Source organism: Paramisgurnus dabryanus, chromosome 23 (genome assembly GCF_030506205.2).
Source record: "Paramisgurnus dabryanus chromosome 23, PD_genome_1.1, whole genome shotgun sequence".
Lineage (NCBI taxonomy): Eukaryota > Metazoa > Chordata > Actinopteri > Cypriniformes > Cobitidae > Paramisgurnus > Paramisgurnus dabryanus.
This window is the reverse complement of record NC_133359.1, coordinates 6,100,261-6,115,663: the sequence shown is the minus strand read 5'-3', so window position 1 is coordinate 6,115,663 and position 15,403 is coordinate 6,100,261. Positions and strand designations below refer to the sequence as shown.

At 36.3% G+C, this 15,403-nt stretch overlaps 1 protein-coding gene across 4 annotated transcripts in view; it reads left to right on the top strand.

Annotated features, from left to right (window-relative positions):
- znf469 (zinc finger protein 469) overlaps positions 1 to 15,403 on the top strand; it is a 359,871-nt gene that overhangs the window by 54,280 nt on the left and 290,188 nt on the right. The window lies entirely within an intron of this gene.

The following is a 15,403-nucleotide window of genomic DNA, read 5'->3' as shown; positions in this document are numbered from 1 at the left end:
CATCCTACAAACTATTACACCACCACCACCTGCCTACACAGTGGTAACAAGCATGATGGATCCATGTTCTCATTCTGTTTACGCCAAATTCTGACTCTACCATCTGAATGTCTCAACAGAAATAGAGACTCATCAGACCAGGCAACATTTTTCCAGTCTTCAACTGTCCAATTTTGGTGATCTCGATGAGTGGTACCCAGTGGGGTCTTCTGCTGTTGTAGCCCATCCGCCTAAAGGTTGTGCGTGTTGTGGCTTCACAAATGCTTTGCTGCATACCTCGGTTGTAATGAGTGGTTATTTCAGTCAAAGTTGCTCTTCTATCAGCTTGAATCAGTCTGCCCATTCTCCTCTGACCTCTAGCATCAACAAGGCATTTTCACCCACAGTACTGCCGCATACTGGATGTTTTTCCCTTTTCACACCATTCTTTGTAAACCCTAGAAATGGTTGTACGTGAAAATCCCAGTAACTGAGCAGATTGTGAAATACTCAGACCGGCCCATTTGGCACCAACAACCATGCCACGCTCAAAATTGCTTAAATCACCTTTCTTTACCCTTCTGACATTCAGTTTGGAGTTCAGGAGATTGTCTTGACCAGGACCACAGCCCTTCATGCATTGAAGCGACTGTCATGTGATTGGTTGATAAGATAATTGCATTAATAAGAAATTGAACAGGTGTTCCTAATAATCCTTTAGGTGAGTGGCTTGCGTCTCTGCCTGTTGCTTGAATGTTTTCATTGTGACAGCCTGAGAGATGGATTGCAGCTTATCCAAGGCATCGCTTGAAAAGATAGTCACCGTAACATTTACTATTTCCACTTAGCGTGGGTCATTTCTGCACTATTATAGTCATCTTTACCAGGTGATTTAAGTTCTTGAGTAACAAAACCACAACTGACAGCCTGATCCTGAGAGATGCATGAACTCACATCATTACTTTGCTTCCAAGACCATAAAAAGGCCCTTTTGTCCACAAACGTGTGTTTTTCCTTTGGAAAAGATGGACTGTGCACACAGAACGGCATGTGTCGTATTCATTCACACCTCAGCTGAGCCTATTCATCTCTCTCTAACCACATGAAATAATCCACTCCTTGTGTATGCTTGCATCATTGCGTACAACGGAGTGTGGTATTGTATTTCTGTGGTAGACATATGGTAAAGAGCACATTACTTTTGTTTAAGAAGAGTTTTTAACACGGCCAGGATGATATCAGAATTTCAGATTCTGTGTCCCAAGGGTAAATATGTAATGAATCTTTTGAAGTTTGGTTTACTGTTACAAATTCATTGGGTTAATAACGCATAAGCAGAACAAAGATTCCCTTCACACAGAAGTTCAGAGCAGTGCCATTTCGACTCTCATATGGGTTTCTTTTTCAAGAAGTCTTCACGAAAGCAGACTAGACAGTTTGGTGGAACTGTAGGTTTGTCCCCTTTTAACAAATAAGTTTTACATCTCAGAGAAGCTTGAGTCTTTACTGATGGAAAGATACTTTATATTAGAGCTTACAATGTCTAGACAGTTTTACTCAAAAAGTAAAAGGGAGAAATTACAACACACACACTACGGCAGCTATAGAAAATAAGGACTTTAAAGGAATAGTCCATTTTCTTAAAAGAAAAATCCAGATAATTTACTCACCACCATGTCATCCAAAATGTTGATGTCTTTCTTTGTTCAGTCGAGAAGAAATTATGTTTTTTGAGGAAAACATTGCAGGATTTTTCTCATTTTAATGGACTTTAGTAGAGCTCAACATTTAATACTTAACTTAACACTTAACAGTTTTTTTTCAACGGAGTTTCAAAGGACTATAAACGATCCCAAACGAGGCTTAAGGGTCTTATCTAGCGAAAAGATTTTCATTTTTGACAAGAAAAATAACAAATATACACTTTTAAACCACAATTTCTCGTCTAGATAAGGTCCAGCGCGACCTAACGTAAATGCGTAGTGACGTAGGGAGGTCACGTGTTACATATATAAAACGCACATTTGCGGACCATTGTAAACAATAAACTGACACAAATACATTAATTAGTATCATTCCACATACAACAACGTCGGAACGGTCCTCTTCCAACACACTTGTAAACACTGGGGCGGAGTTTCGCGTTCTTCCTCTGTGACCTCTTGACGTCATGACGTATTGCGTGAGGTCACGCTGACGCTTTCAGGACTGGATCTAGACGAGAAGTTGTGGTTTAAAAGTGTATATTTGTTCTTTATCTTGTCAAAAATGAAAATCGTTTCACTAGATAAGACCCTTATGCCTCGTTTGGGATAGTTCATAGTCCTTTGAAACTCCGTTGAAATAAAAACTGTTACGTGTTCAAATGAACATTCCTGTCAGGACTTTGCACCTTAAAAATGTGCTTTTATTACTGTCAGATTGTGAGACTATACCCCAATAAGTCATGTTTAAATGCTGTCTTAAGCAACTGAAATAAGTTGTTGTGAAACTTAAACAGATCTCAATTCATAGAAACGACTGGTCCTGTCACAGACGCCGCTCTGCTGTACATGCGCGCTTGCTCTGATTGAGTTCAGCTGAAGGCGGGAGGCGCTTGCTGTTTTTTTGTTTCCCATGTTAAGAGCAGTTCGCGTGGTGTCTCCTGCATCTGCCATGCTATCTTTTAACTGGCTGTAGCTAGCAATGTTAGAGGAGGTTGACTCGCAGCACTCAACACGTGTTTTTTTCCCGCTTGGCAAGCCGACCGGACGTGACATGGGGGCGTGGCAGCATTGACGATTCATTTTTTAAATTCCAAGTTCGAGGTTGTGACTTAATTTCATTAGACTTCGATTTAAAATCGTGACACCCTTAGTATGAGACATGTTTGTCCTGTGGCGGCTACGGTGGCTTCCATATATGCTTCGAAGGGGGGTGCGAAGTGGACATTCACAACCTCACCACTAGATGTTGCTAAAAGATACACATTGCACCCTTAAAATAAAGGGACATACTATTTTTTTATCTCCTAGATCACACTTTTGTTTTACCAACCTTTTAGGTTTCTGCCTGATTCAAGAAGCAACATTTATGATACCTTTTTAGACACTTTTACCGTTTTGTCACGTTTACATTTATGCATTTGGCAGAGACTAATCCAGCAACTTAAAGCGCATTCAAGCTATTCATTTTATCAGTATGTGTATTTTTTGGTGTTTGAACCATAGACTGTAAAAAAAAAGGAAGACGACGCGACGTCACCTCCTTCCATTGTAATGAATTGAAGGCAAAAATATAAAAACGTCACTTTGGAGCCAAGACATGCGCAGAAGGAATCTTCCGTAGAGCCAGAGGCGGAGCCGTGGTATCAAACTTCCACCCAAACCCTCACGCGCCCAATTCAACCACGCAATCATAACGACACACCCTTTTTCTATAGCATTAAATTACTAGCTTAAATGAAACTGATCATAAAAATGAACAATTGAATATATATCAGCGCAATAACAACTATCTTAAAGGACCAAAACCATCTTTCAGAAAATTTTATTGGAAATGTAATTTTTTTATTAGAGTCCTATTTGTTTGCATAGAGAGGGGGTGGGGTTTATGACTTGTACTGCAGCCAGCCACCAGGGGGCGATCAAAGAGCCAGATGCTTCACTTTTCAAGACGTATGAGGCACACCCGAGTTGAATGCACAACATTTGTCCTGTAATTGCAATGCTTTATCATTTAAGCTTCAAGAAACACAAATTAATATGGCGCAGTATCGCAAGGAAATTAATTCTGGTCTTAATATATTATTATATGTGCATGCATAGCTCTACCTAACTATTGTACAGTAATTATTATTATGTGGTGCATTATGGTAGTCGTTTTCTCTTCCTGTAGTGCTCATTACCTGCTTGCATGCAATGCATCCATTGCCAGAAAAAGTTATTGCACTTCAATTTATTGAGAAATCACTAAACACTTCCAGATTTAATGAAGCTTGCACTGTTTGACACCAATTTGTAAATGACTCCTAGTAAATGAACTAGTATTTATCATCATTTGCAAATTTCAGATAAGCATGCAAGCCTCTTGCAACCCACCCTTTTCCGTCTGGCACTAAACACACAAAAGACAGCATGTAATTATGTTTTTAAATGATCTTACAGTATCTGATCGGATCTGGAAAGTCATTGTTGTGTGATGGATCAGGGCTCTTTTGGAAACGGACCGCTTCACGGTAGTTTTGGGGTTTTTATAATGTTCACAACACGCCTTATACAATTACAAAGTGCACATGTACAGTACTGCACATAGTGATTGCTCAGCATCTGTTATTTTAATAAATTCTCATAAATGACCGTAAACATATTTTATCAGTAACTTGAACTTGACGCTGATAATTCAGAGAAAATTACAGGCTTAAGTTTCCAGTGTTTGAATACATCCCTTGGCCAATAGCGTCTACATCCCTTGTGTTTTGTTTATCATTTCGGACAATAAATGAATACCGGAAAATCTAAATGATTTCATAATTGACTCAACTTTATCCCATCCCAAGTGTATGTGCCTTTCTTCCTCTTTTTTTCTTTAAGTGAAGAAAAACATACGACTTGTGAAACATATGATTGGTATGTCATGTAAAACATACAACGCAGCGCACAAAGTAAACAAAAAAGTTAGGACATCAATACCATCAAATCTTATTGGTTCTTGCTTGTCTTGTAACAAGCTGATACATCGGAACCAATAAGATTTGAAGTTATCGACATGCCGCCATATTTGAACATACTTACATTAATAATGATGATTGATTGCTAAATAAATTTAATATATATTTATTTGCTTAAAAAAAGCTAAAAAAGTGTGTTTCATCCCTATGTTGTCTCAGATGATGATGTGTTTGTCCTGTGACAGATATCGTAGCTTATCTATGTGTTTTAAATTGAGGGGTGAGCTGTGAACTGTGCTGTTGGTTGCAATTTGCAATCTCACCACTAAATAAAGACACTAAGGGACATTTCACAAGACTTTTTTAAGATGTAAAATATATATTTGTCCCCAGAGTTTTAGCTCAAAATACAGATAATTTATTAAAGCATGATAAAATTGCCACTTTGTATGTGCACTCCAAAAAATAATTTTCAAGAAAAAATGTTCTTACACTGTAAAAAAACTTTGTTGCCTTAAAATTTTTTGTTAAATCAAACGATGTAAAAAGATTTACAAGTCATGTCAACAGAGATGAGTTGTCACAACTTATAAAATATAGTTGAGAAAAGTCAACTTAATTTTATAAGTTATAACAACTCATCTGTAGTTATAACAACTTATCTCTATAAGATAAATAATATTAAGTTGAAATGACTTGTAAATCCGAGATGATTCAACAAAAAATTTTAAGGCAGCAAAGTTTTTTTTACAGTGTAGTATTTTTGTCTTGTTTTCAGTAAAAATATCTAAAAATTCATAAATTCTTAAATCTGCCAATGGGGTAAGCAAAAAAATCTTGAAAATTTTTCTTAAACACCAAATTCAAGAAAAATTCAAGAAAACTTTGTTTGTTTTATGCACAAAAATCACTTAAATTTTACATTTTTGGTCTAAAAACTAGTCTTTTTTCTTGGGTCATTTTGCTTATCAAGAAAAAGCTTCTTAATTTAAGAATTTTTAGATATTTTTACTGAAAACAAGACAAAAATACTAAGATTTTTTTTTCTTGAAAATCAATTTTTGCAGTGTGTGAGCAAAAATGTGCCGTTTTTGTTGGGTGTGTCCCTTTAAAATGCAAATGAGCTGATCTCTGCACTAAATGACAGTGCTGTAGTTGGATTGTGCAGATTAATGGGCGGTATTATCCCCTTCTGACATCACACAAGGGGAGCCAAATTTCAATAACCAATTTTTTCACACTTGCAGAGAATGGTTTACCAAAACTAAGTTACTGGGTTGATCTTTTACACATTTTCTAGGTTGATAGAAGCACTGGGGACCCAATTATAGCACTGGAAAATGTCAGATTTTCATGATATGTCCCCAATAAATATTTGTTTTATATATAATTTTAAACTTATATAACTGTACACTGCAAAAAATTATTTTCAAGAAAAAAAAATCTTAGTATTTTTGTCTTGTTTTCAGTAAAAATATCTAAAAATTATTACATTAAGATGCCTTTTCTTGTTGAGCAAAACGACCCAAGAAAATAAGTCTAGTTTTTAGACCAAAAATATAAAATTTAAGTGATTTTGTGCATAAAACAAGCAAAAAATCTGCCAATGGGGTAAGCAAAAAAATCTTGCAAATTTTTCTTAAACACTAAATTCAAGGAAAAATTCAAGAAACATTTGCTTACCCCATTGGCAGATTTTTTTTGCTTGTTTTATGCACAAAATCACTTATATTTGACTTATATTCTTGGGTCGTTTTGCTCATCAAGAAAAAGCCTCTTAATTTAAGAATTTTTAGATATTTTTACTGAAAACAAGACAAAAATACGAAGAATTTTTTTCTTGAAAATCATTTTTGCAGTGTATATAATTAACTCTCAATCAAAGTTTACCGATTTTGTAACTTGACTTTGATTGGTCCATCTTAGTTTGGCAGTGAGTGGCCTGAGTTGCATTATTTCGAGAACGCTTTAATTTTGTTTATGTGCAGATGATAATGTTGGCTTATTGCCGCCGGAGGGATACCGTGTCAGCAGTTTTATCATCGATACCACTCTCTCAAATTTGATTAAGCCGCCATATATGTAACTGATTTACCGCTCGGTTAAAATTCTAAATGCAAAATTATAATACGTAACATAATGACACGTATCATTTTTCACCGACTATTGTTTTTTCCGTCTGAGCCGGACAGCTGGAAGTGATCATGCATGGGGGGGTGTTTTCTAGAAAAAAACGATAGAATCAGACTTCCTAACCCGAGCACTTTTCCAAACACCGTGCGCTTCCTTTGAGGCTGGAAAACGTGGTTACATTAACAAACGGTGATCTTCCACCATCCCCCTGCAGGATCTAAGAGAGGCCAGGTCATGAGGCTACAGCACCCAGCTGACTGTAAGCATCTGGTGCTACTGCTTTGGGGGGAAGCTGATTGCAAAGTATACAGTACAGTGTGGCTGGAGCTTAAGCACTCGCCGCTAGGTGTGTTTTCAGGCGTACTATCAGCTGATTGGTGCGATTATGCATGCCATATTTGTGTTTGTCTTTCAACGCTCAGATTTAAAACAGCCCCCGAGGAGCGGTCACTACCTATGTGCTTTTCTACTTGAGGTTCTTGGATTACATCCATTTCTTTAGCCCCTTGATTCTCTACAATCAATCATCAAAATGAGGCAGCATTAGGATGGGCAGAAGCTTGGCATTTTTTGGCATCATACACACTGTTGGATTTTTGTGATCTTAAGAGAATAGCTCATCCGTGAAAATAAAATGAAAACTGAAATCAGTGTTTCTTCTGTAGAACACACAAGAAGTTTTATCAAATCTTCACTTTGTTCACATACAGTACAGTAAAATTGAATGGTACAGTGTACTCCATTTAGCCTGGAGCCAAACATGAATGACATGTTATTAGTTTTATTGCATTAAAAATTGAATAGATGCCATAGTGATTGTAAGTGTATATTACATGGCTCTTTGTAAAACTTGATTCTGATTGGTCAGTTGTGGCATTTTGCAGTCAAATATATTTGCATACTGACTGCTAAACTATATTTCACATTTAAAATCAATTGCTCGCTCTCTCACTTTATATGTTGTGTTTTTATTGGGTTATTAGAGCAATTTTTAAAGGTGCAATGTGTAACATTTATAACAATCTCTTGAGAGAAATGCAATATAAAATACATAACTATATTATCAGTGGTGTATAAAGACCTTTCATAATGAACTGTTATGTTTTTATTACCTTAGAATGAGACATTTTTATCTACATACACAGAGGGTCCCCTTACATGGAAGTCGCCATTTTGTTTCTACAGAAGCCCTTAACGGACAAACTTTTTTTACTAAGTTGTCTCTAACGATGACATGGTTGTCCGGTGGCAGCTTCCGTAGCTTCTCTATGCGTTTCGGTGAACGGTGGACTGAAACTTTGGTTGCAATTTGCAACCTTACCACTAGATGTACTAAAATTTACACACTGCACCTTTAAGGCACCTCGGCTTTAAATTACATTAAATTAGGTAAAGTGAAATTCATAAATCCCATCATACAGTAATCTAATGAATTTTTTACAGCAAATTTAAAGTGGACACATCATGAAATCTGACTTTTTTCATGTTTAAGCGCTATAATTGGGTCCCCAGTGCTTCTATCAACCTAGAAAATGTGAAAAAGATCAACCCAGTAACTTAGTTTTGGTAAACCATTCTCTGCAAGCATGTGAAAAAATAGGTCATTGAAATTTGACTCCCCCTGTGATGTCAGAAGGGGTTAATACCGCCCCTTAATCTGCACTACACAACCACAACACCGCCATTTATTGCAGAGATCAGCTCATTTACATTTTAAAGGACACACCCAAAATTGCAAAAAATTTTGCTCACACCCACAAGGTGGCAATTTTAACATGTTATAATCAGGGTTCCCACGGTCCTTGAAATCCTTGAAAGTTTGTGAATCTGGGGGGAACAATTCAAGGCCCTGGGAAGTTTTTGAAAATATACATACATAGATACAGGTCATTGAAAGTGCTTGAATCTATTTTATGCATGAAAAAAATCCATTCCTTGTGTAGTATAGGATAGTATCATAAAAATTCTAGACTTGTGCTAAATTGTTCGCTTTAAATGCTTATATCTTCTGTGTGCGAATGTTGATTCATACCAAAATGCTTTTTTGCATAGTTGTGTTTGACACATGAAAACGTCTTTGGTTACGTATGTAACTGTTGTTCCCTGAGAAGGGAACGAGACGCTGCGTCTCCCTTGCCATACTTCCTGTGTCCCTGTAACGCCATCTTTGGCAATATTTCAGATAGCGATATACTTCCTGGCTCCTGTCTTACCCTGTCTCTCGTTAATCCTCACCATTGGTTGAATTTGATATACACATTCAGACGCACTTACCCCTGGAGGCGTCCCAAAGTGTCACAGCAGTGACGCAGCACGAGTTCCCTCGAAAGGGAACTGTAACAATGTATCTTAAAAGGGTAACACGATGTAACCTTGCTCTAACTTGAAATTGTCCCCACATTTAGTTCTTGAATTTGAGGTTATTGTACCTGGAAAGTCCTTGAAAGGTTCTTGAATTTTGAACCCTGAATAAATTATCTGTGTGGGGTATTTGGACCTAAAACTTTACATATGTAATCTGAAGACACCAAAATTTATATTACATCTTAAAAGTCTTGTGAAATGTCCCCTTTAAAGCCATGAAGTTTTTTGTTAAAAATTTTTTTTGTTAAAAAAGGGTTTAATAAATGCATGTTGTTATAAGTGATTATTTTAAAATGATCCTGATTATGATTTTTCCCATAATCGAGCAGTCACACTCAACATTTTAGGTTGATATAAAGCAAAGAGACTGTCCAGACTTTCTTTTTCCCAGAAATATTTATACTAAATATAGTTTGTTATAATTTAATTAGATATTACAAACTTAAAGCATTACATACATCGCATTATGTAGCAAGTTATCACATTTTCCTCAAGTTCGTGCAGGCCTGGATCACATCAGTATATCACATATACTTGTATCTGATTGTATAATGAAAGTGATTCTAAACAGCTGTTCAGTATCACAAAATAAACCCTTTTAGCGCGATACAATATCTGATCACCTTGTCAGGATTTATTTTGTTATAATAAAGCGATGACTTCTTGTATCCCTTATGTTTTCTGTTGTAAGACAGTTGTGATTTTATCTGATGTTGTAGTCATGTTTGATATACATTATTTTTGTCATTGATCATCATTCTTTCCTGTTTTGGCTACAGTATTTTATTCTTATTAGGCTCAAGTCTGTGTACTGTATGTGATCTCTCTCGCATTACACTTAACAGTATGATTGACAGAGATTTTTAAGGGTCTCACACGTCTAACGTTTCAATGGCAAAAGGCAACTGCCGGTGTCAGATTTAAATGATTAAAATCCAACCAGCAGGACCGTACTAACATATGGATGATTGACATGTATATATTGATAATTTATACAGTCTTACGCATGACAATCGATTTGATACTTTCTGCATTTCAAGGCTAAACTTTTAGGCCAGGTTTCACATATGAGGTTTAGCTAAGCCAGGACTAGGCCTCAAGCAAATTAAGATGTTTAAGCATCTATACATTTAAAAAAAATGCTGGGTTATTTTTAACCTTCACCTGTTTTATTGGACAAAAACTTCCAAACTCAAAAACTGTTTTATACAAACAAGACTATTAGGTTTGGACGCAAATTATATTTTTGAAAAATGCAGTACTTTTCATCTGTGTGTGACACCTTGGATGCTCATCTGAAGCTCTTCGTTGCTGTTTAAGATGCTCCTATAGGGTGTTATAGGGTGAACGCTTGATTCTTATCTCCTCACGGCGCGTTTCCACATGCTTCTTCATCCTTCAGGGCTGTGGTCTCGAAAAAACACGTTTATTCCTCCGGCGGTGCGGCTCCAGACCTGTCCTTGCCTGTTTCAATAAATCGCCTCAATTGAATCCCACAACTCGTTCCAGGTCCTTAAGACGATGCGGTATGATGTACGAACCCGAGCCTCGGCCCTGCATGTTGGTTTGGCCTGGTGCTTTTTATTACTTTCACATTTGATCAATCGTACAGCATTTCTGTTCTTCTGAAAAGGGGAATATTAAGTGCTCTAAATTTGAGCATTTCATCATTTGTGATGTTTGCATTTTTCCCGAGGCTTTTTGGAGTCGAATATAGAGTCATAAAGAAGTACTTTAAAATGTTTTCGGGCCCATTTTTGTCAAAGATTTATGGGACCAATCGTCAGACGAGTGGTCATGGCTCGGCCAGTTGCATATGGAAATGTGAATGAGTAATAATGAGTGTGTTTTTCTTTTATGCACATGGACATTTGGACAACAACCTTTCCAAAATGGATACTTTCTGGAGTACTCCCTTGTTCTGTGTTCGCTTAAGAACCCTGTAGAGATTTGGACATAACACAGCAATGTTTTATCTGTCACACACTTTTTAAATGCTCTGTTCATTACTTTTGAGAAAGAAAATGTCTGGAGAGGTTTTATGGATAAGTGCCCCCACCACCACTGCAGAGATCAGAGCAGGCTAGATCAGATCAGATCTAAGATCAAACTGAATCGATGAATCAGAGGTCTGACCTTTGGAAAACAAATGTATTTTAAAATCAAAGGTCTGTCCGAGATCTTTATCTTTCAAATGCTAAACAGATTTTTAAATGGACAAATTCGAAATATTGCGATGTTAATGGAGAGTGAGGGAGGAATGGATGAACATACAGACAGATGGACTGACAGGCATACAGATAAATTGATGTATACAATAGATGTATGGACAGATGAATGGATGGGTGGATGAAAAGAGATAATACAATTTAGAGAGAGAAGACAAAACAGATAAGGATAGATAGGTAGATGGATGGATGGATAGACAAGAATGGATGGATGGGTAGGTGGATGGATGGACAGAGATGAAAGAAATTGGGAGAAAAATGTAGAAACAGATAAGTAAAGATAAATGTATAATAGATAGACAAGAAAAGATGAAACAGATACCGATAGATAGATCTAAGGTAGGAACAGATAAAGATAGATGGATGGATGGACAGAGATAAGAAAATCTAGAAAAAGAAGGAAGGAACAGGTAGACAACAATGGATGGATGGATGGATGGATGGAAAGATGGATAGACAAGAATGGATAGATGGATGGATGGATGGATATAGATAAGAAAATTTATAGAAAGAGGGTAGAAACAGATGGACACCATTGGAAGGATGGATAGGTGGATAGATAACAATGGATGGATGGATGGATAAATGGATGGATGGACAGAGATAAAAAAATGTGTAGAGAAAGAAGGTAGAAACAGATACAGATAGATAGATCTATAGACAGACAGACAAGAAGGTAGAAACAGATAAAGATAGATGGATGGATGGATGGACAGAGATAAGAACATTTAAAGAAAGAGGGTAGAAACAGATGGACACCAATGGAAGGATGGATAGACAAGAATGGATTGATGAATGTGTGGATGGACAGAGATAAGAAAATTTAGAGAAAGAAGGTAGAAACAGATGGACAACAATGGATGAATGGATAGATGGATAGACAAGAATGGATGGATGGATAGATGATAGACAAGAATGGATGGATGGATGGACCGTGATGAGAACATTTAGAGAAAGAAGACAGAAACAGATAAGGTGACCTGTAGATAGATGTATGGGTAGATAGACAAGAAAGGGTGAATTGATAGACAAGAATGGATGGATGGACAGAGATAAGAAAATTTTGAGAAAGAAGGAACAGATAAGGATAGATTGATGGATAGATGGATGGAGGGACAGAGATAAGAACATTTAGATAAAAAGGTAGAAACAGATAGGGATAGATAGATGTATGGTTAGATAGACAAGAAAGATAGATAGATAGATAGATAGATAGATAGATAGATAGATAGATAGATAGATAGATAGATAGATAGATAGATAGATAGATAGATAGATAGATACAAATATAGAAAGATAGATAGATAGATAGATAGATAGATAGATAGATAGATAGATAGATAGATAGATAGATAGATAGATAGATACAGGGGCGTCATGCACAAATTTTTTTTAAGGGGGCACAGTGTGCACAGATACAGAAATGTATGCATACACGGACATCAAACGAAATATTATAAAGCTTTCAGTCTTTTCCATGGCACTATTTTGAGCCTTCCTGCCTTCATGACAAAAACCTCCAAAATAAAAGTGTTGACTAACTTTCATATCAAATACTATTCAATCGGAATAATGACATATTGGCATTTACATCTGGAACGGCATGTTTTGTTTATTCACGTTTTGTTTAATGACTTCTTTAATTGTGTCAATACATTTTGCACAACAACTGCATAATCCTATAAAATTAATGTAATTTTAAATCCATAAAGTTTATAAACAACGAAAATTACATAAGTTACAGCCAGATTGATTTTAATGTTCAATAATGATTCAAAAAATTTTTAGATAAAAATTATTAGAGAAATTTATTTTTGCATTCAACTTTACCTCATGTGAACATGTGTGATATTCCGCGTCCTTGTGAACTTTGGCGAACTTTGGCGTTGTACCAAGAAGATGAATCTAAAATCTCTACTAATATAACGTTGAGACAGTCACATTTTAAACCATACAACCATACACAGAGGGGGTTAGCTGCACATTACCGTAATGGGGTTTGGAAATGTTGTGAACGTTTCTTCCACGTTTTAATTCCTCAGATAGCAAAATGCAGCAGCAACAGCAAAGAGCTCGTGAACGCGCTCAGACGTTGATGACATCATTGACTGCGCTGAATGCAGCGCCTGCCGCAGATAGATAGATAGATAGATAGATAGATAGATAGATAGATAGATAGATAGATAGATAGATAGATAGATAGATAGATAGATAGATAGATAGATAGATCGATCGATACAAATATAGAAAGATAGAAAGATGATAGATGGAGGGATGGATAGGTGGATGGATGGACAGAGATAAGAAAATTTAAAGAAAGAGGGTAGAAACATATGGACACCAATGGAAGGATGGATGGACAAGAATTGATTGATGAATGGGTGAATGGACGGATGGACAGAGATAAAAACATTTAGAGAAAAAGGAAGAAACAGATGGACAAACATGGATGGCTTGATAGACAAGAATGGATGGATGGATGGATGGATGGACAGAGATAAAAAAATTTAGAGAAAGAAGGTAGAAACAGATGGACAACAATGGATGAATGGATAGATGGATAGACAATAATGGATGGATGGATAGATGATGGACAAGAATGGATGGATGGATGGATGGATGGACAGTGATGAGAACATTTAGAGAAAGAAGATAGAAACAGATAAGGTTAGATAGATGTATGGATAGATAGACAAGAATGGATGGATGGACAGAGATAAGAAAATTTAGAGAAAGAAGGTAGAAACAGATAAGGATAGATTGATGGATAGATGGATGGAGGGACAGAGATAAGAACATTTACATAAAAAGGTAGAAACAGATAGGGATAGATAGATGTATGGTTAGATAGACAAGAAAGATAGATAGATAGATAGATAGATAGATAGATAGATAGATAGATAGATAGATAGATAGATAGATAGATAGATAGATAGATAGATAGATAGATAGATAGATAGATAGATAGATAGATAGATAGATAGATAAGTTTTCACCTTCACTGCATGTTTATGGGACTTTTTTCCTCTGTTTTATTAAACTTTCACAAATGTTCACAAAAAGCCTAAAACTCTTGAGCAAATGATGCTGTGTGAGTCCAGACAAACAAACAAATCCCAGTTTTAAAAACACCAAAAAACCCACAGTGTTTACAACAATAAGAAAATAAGAATTACAAATGACACACTTCAAGCTGCTTTTGAAACATTAAAAAAACATATTTCACTTTTAATGACTACAATCCAAATCTTTATAGGTTTTTTAAAAAACGCTTATCTCACTCATCCAAAGTGAGTTCTTGAACTCTAGTGGTGTTATTAAAAGTCAGCGTGAGATCTTTCAAGCTTGTGAGGATTCAGATCACATCTGATGTATTGTGTTGGATTGGACATGTGCTCTGGTCTGGTAGATATCACTTTTTATTGACTTTCTATCAGATTCAAATGTCTCTTTGAGCTTTATTTCCACTTGTAACTGAAGAGTTAACAGAGCCATCACCTATTCAAGGGTGTTTAAGTTTATAGGCTCATGTTTAGCATTCGTGTAGCTTCAGGGCTCAAATTAAAGGGCATGATGGGTATTGCTCACCAGTAAAATAATTTCAGACCAAACCCAACCTCAACTCATGACCTCAGGGACTATTTCCTGTCCACAAACCCGAGCTTCTCAGAGTTTCTCAAAGCTTTCATCAAAACCTCATGAGGTAGTTGGCATCAATCATTTAGAGTTTTGTAATCACTGGAAATCATAATTATACAGGCCTGCAGTTTTTGTTCTGCAAAATATCCTCCGTTATATAATTCATGACATATTTGCCTTTGTTTGACACTGTGGTCTTGCTTTGCATTGCAGATAAATTCCTTCGAAAGGGAAACGCGTTTATAAAAACTGGAAGACGAAAATAGGGGACTTTGTGTGCTTAATTCGTGTGGTATCTTCATTCCCTGATCTATTTGCCCGATGCTTCTGAAACAACAAACAATTCCTTCTTCTCATCCTCTGCACATTTTAGTTATACACAATTTTAGAAATAAAGATACAAAAGCTGTCA